The sequence below is a fragment of the Dendropsophus ebraccatus genome, chromosome 3 (genome assembly GCF_027789765.1).
Source record: "Dendropsophus ebraccatus isolate aDenEbr1 chromosome 3, aDenEbr1.pat, whole genome shotgun sequence".
NCBI classification, from domain to species: domain Eukaryota; kingdom Metazoa; phylum Chordata; class Amphibia; order Anura; family Hylidae; genus Dendropsophus; species Dendropsophus ebraccatus.
Genome location: NC_091456.1, coordinates 88,408,097 through 88,413,243, shown reverse-complemented (window position 1 = coordinate 88,413,243; position 5,147 = coordinate 88,408,097).

The window sequence follows — 5,147 nt, the reverse complement described above, 5'->3', positions numbered from 1 at the left end:
TTTGTGTGTATTCTTGGCTTGTTAATTGTATTGACATAGAAAAATATTATAATATATGTATACACATCCTTCAACTTGCCTCCTGTCTGACACCTGCTGTACAGTCAGCATGGGATGCTGCAGCCAGTGATCATATGCTGAGGACAGTGATTGGCTGCAGTGTATTGTGGTCAATGAATGGGATGCTAGTGTAACACTTTGGGTGGTGATGCTGGATGGGAGGTGAGCTAAAGGGTGCGTTTAATTCTCTGCCCCAGGGCAGTTTTGTCAAAGGGCAAAGAAAAGGTTATAGAGGCAATATGAACACCTATAACACTGATAATACATGGAGCACTAGTTGTGGGGGGAGGCCTTATTCACACATAAAAAATGTGGCCCAGATTGCACCCTTTTTGCATGTTAGTTGTTTTCGCAGATCTGTTAAAATTGTAGAGTGCTATTTATAATAAAAATATCACATCCATATTTTTTCATGGATGTCACAGCTGTAAAATCTGTGGAAAAAAAAAATAGATTCCATTGATTTCTATGGAGGATCTGTGAACTGATCAGAGTCCGAGATATGACATGCCCTATTTTTTTTTTTACAGAATGGATTGCAGATTCGTGAAAAGAATGGAACATGTGAATAGCCCAATAGAAAGCAATGGGCTATACAATTGTCCAACTTCACAGGGCGTGTTAACAAGACCTAACCCCTTCATATAACAGTCAATATTTGTTTAGCCCTTGTAAAATAAATTATACATACCTCCCCTCTGCGCCCTGATGTCCTGCGGCACTGTCCTGGTGATTGGCTGAGTGGCCTTTCAGACACTGCTGGAAGCAAGCAAAAGCTAGCAGAACATCGCTATCAGGGTATGTCCACACTACAGAATTCTTGTGGATACCTTGCTGCCTGCCCGCTCCCACTTTCCGATCCCATAGACTGCATTCTATGGTTAGGTGGATTACGCCATCTGCCCAAAGAATAATCCTGTTCATTCTTTGGGCGGACGCCGTAATCTGCCTGACCATAAAATGCAGTCTATGGGATGGGTGGAGAGTAAAGCAAAAGCGCACGGAATCTGCGGCAAGTTATTTGTGTGATGTCCTTAGTGTGGACATACTCTCTTATGTAACAATGCCCGTCTGGCAGACGATGATTTTAGGTCAGGACCTAAAGACACGATCAGCCAATGATTGTCGTCATCGTTCTCTCACAACTAAGGGAGAGAGACATAAGGTAATAACATGTATTGGATTGTTAGTATCCAGGAGGGGGGGATGATTTAACATGTACTTTATCTAACTGGATAACCACTTTAACTTCTTAAAATGGTCCTTCATCCTATATGTCCATGAGTGACCAGTCTAGATTATTCAAATAGAAGGCGGATCTACACTGTAGGAGTACATGTATGATTTTGATGAGCACTTTTAGCTCAAACAGAGAAGCTTTATCTATTTGCAGCCTTTTTTGTTTTAAATCTGTTCCTGGTTTTATTAAAAAAAAAAAATATGAAGTGTAAACCCAGCCTAAACTTTGATCTGATCCTATTCTGTACGGAAGGAATAACCGCTAAAGCACTTAGAAATCTTTCCTTGCCAAACAGTAAAATAGGTATAAAACACTGTATAGGTATAAAAAGCTGTATCTTGAGTCTAAAAAAAATGTGCTACATTAAAAGCCTAGGGTGCATTACTTAATAAGCTTTACAGCATTTGTTATAATTTTGGACAACTACTATCAACAGTTTTCAATCGTCAATTCTAAACATGTTTCTGGACAAGGTGCTTTGCCTGACCAATTGGCAGTCTTTAACCCCAGATCACGAGGAGACTAGCATTCTCCACCCCGCCGCTCCACGTTCTGGGAGGCAGGAAGGGATGCATAAGGGCCGCATAAGGGAGCCCCATCTCCTGAAACACCGCTCGGCAGGGGAAAGAACGCTAGCCACCCCCAGTACCTGTTACACAGCCAGAAAACTTGCCTGATTGAAAAGAAATAAAAATCTATGGTGAAGACGACTAAAAGTGATTGACTTAACTTTTATACTCATACATATTACATTAATGGTGATGGTCACATACCGTGAGATATAAATGTTGCATACTGAGAAAGTGAGTATCCGTGGTGTCCTGGAGCATTGTGGAACCCTTTTGTATTTTGCAGTACTCTGGCATTTGTTCATTTTAAAGAACCCCAGATCAGGTCCATTCTGGTTAGGAAATAATTAGAGATGAATCAATCTCGAGCACACTCTGGTTCGTCCAAGCTCGATTGTTTGGCATTTGATTACTGAAGTTGGATGCAGCCATAAGGAGTTCTGGAAAACATGGATAGTCTATGGCTGCATCAATGTTTTCCAGGAAGCCTTTCCATTCAACTTCAGCCGCTGTTAACAAAATGCCACATGGTTGGGTTTGAATGAACCAAAATGTGCTTAAGATTCGCTCCAAAATGTGCTTAAGATTCGCTCATCTCTAGAAATAATGTACACTGCTCAAAAAAATAAAGGGAACACTCATAACACATTCTAGATCTGAATGAATGAAATATTCTCAGTAAATACGTTCAGTACAAAGTTGAATGTGCTGACAACCCACACGATCCCTTATTTTCTAGAACACCAATGGTACTTTGCAAGGACAGACTTAAAAGGAGAAGTCCGGTGAAAATGTTTATTAAGGGTGCGTTCACACCTACCGCATCCGCAGCTTATTTTTCCGCAGAAATCCGCAGGTCTGGTAGTGCAGATTTCAACCTGCGAGAAATCCGCGTATGTGTGCGTTTTGCGGTTTTTCTGCAGCAAGTTTATCGCAACTGAAATGTCTATTTAGAATGAGAGACATTTTAAACTGACATTTCAGTTGCGATAAACTTGCTGCGGAAAAACCGCAAAACGCACACATACGCGGATTTCTCGCAGGTTGAAATCTGCACTACCAGACCTGCGGATTTCCGCGGAAAAATAAGCTGCGGATGCGGTAGGTGTGAACGCACCCTAAAGTATTTTATTACCCCCCACAAAAGCTAAAGAAATCACCAATATACACTTATTTCGGGAAATGCTTATAAAGTGCTTTTTTTCCCTGCACTTACTACTGCATCAAGGCTTCACTTCCTGGATAAAATTGTGATGTCACGACCTGACTCCCAGAGCTGTGCGGGCTGTGGTTGTGGGAGAGGATGATGGCGGGGGAGCACTGAGGGATACAGGACACTGAGCATCTCTCTGCCATCTTTCTCTCCAGCAGCCACAGCCCGCACAGCTCTGGGAGTCAGGTCGTGACATCACCATTTTATCCAGGAAGTGAAGCCTTGATTCAGTAGTAAGTGCAGGGAAAAAAGCACTTTATAAGCATTTCCCATAATAAGTGTATATTGGTGATTTGTATAACATTTGGGGGGCAATACAATAAATTTGACTTCTCCTTTAATTTTTCCGTAAAATATGCTGCAAAACCAGAAAAGAAACAATTTGTGCTGTGAAATTGAAAAAAAAAAAAGCATTTATTTTCGATTGGGGGTGGGGAGTGTTTTGTGTTCACTCCATTCGCCCTGTGGTAAAAAGGACATGTTATCCAGGTCTCTCAAGTCAGTACGATTACAATGTTAGGTGATTCATATAACTTATTTTACCTGACTGCTCTTAAAAAAAAAAAAAAACTAAATGTATTTAAAATTGCTCTATTATCATCCTTATAAAACTTTTATTTTTTTTTGTCTATGGGGCTGTGTGGTGTAATTTTTTCCGCTATGATCTGTACTTTCTATTAGTATGAGCAGTTTTTGGTGCTTTTGTCGTAACAGGGCGAGATTAGAAATACAACAATTTAATAGTTCGGGAAATTCCACACGATACCAAATGTTTATTTTTATACATAAAATGGGAAAAGGGGGACAACTTAAACTTTTAGGCTATGTTTACATGCTGTAATACAACTATGTATCACAGCGCAGGGACCGGCTATCACATAGCATGTTCCTACTGCAGTATTGGCCTTAGGAACATTATCTCACAGTGTAAAGTACTGCCGGGAGCCATACTTTGCACTGTGTGCGCAGACTATTTTGTACAGTCGCTGTTCACCGAACTGCGGTCGTGGAAAATAGGCAGTGAACAACAGCTGTAATGTACACACTACAGCCATTGTCCCATTCAAAACAATGGGATTGTATTAATTTCATTAACAACGGCTGTTAAAAGAACGTTGTTAATGAAATTAATACATTGTGTGAATGTAGCCTTAATATGGGAAGTTTTTTTTTTTATTAAAAAATTTTTTTTTCAAATGTATTAAGTTATAGTCCCACCAACATACACTTTACTGATTCCTCATAAAGATAAATATTGTATACAAATACAGCATTGATAATGAGATCAGTGCTTGATTGCAATTGGCTGCTGGAGCCCAGAGCAATAAAGCACCAATCCAGGATCAGTGGCATAGTGGCTAAGAAGCAGGGATCTCCCCTCAACGATCGCATTGCAGGGGGGCGATTCTGTCACTAGACACCAGGGAACACTATTTTATAGCCATTTAAAGCATCTCTGTACCCACAATTTGGTTTTAATTTATTTTAAAAGCAGTCAAATTCTAAAAGTTATACAAGATTCCTATCGTTATAACCGTACTGACTTGAGGAACACAGATAACATGCCAGTTTTACCCTAGGGTGAACAGTGTAAACATGAGCAGGCTGAATCTGAAACTGGCAGCCTATATCTAAAACTTTGTAATGCTGGGAGGGTTAATCTAAGGTCAAATGCTGACAAACTTACTGTGATTAACACTCCCAGCATTACAAGGAAGCTACAATGTTGCACAAAAAGCCAGTTAGGAACTTGTTTACATCATCTGTCTCAGAAGGGAGGGGAGGAGGGGGAGACAAGAGAGAAAGACTTGGGCACAGACTTTTGTGTTTTCAACAGAAAGCAGCAGCTAAGAACTGGGGGAAGGAGACTGTATAGATAATAACAAGTATGGAATGAAGTGTTAGTCTCGCCATGGGCAGCAACATATCAAAAGTTATGGTTGCGTGGAAAACCCCTTCAATCAGTACTGAACAATGGTGCTATTTTCATTTGGGTCTATTAGAAGTAAAGGTATGTATCCAGGAGAAGAGACAGAAGCCATATAGCACGATGGTGAACAAAAAC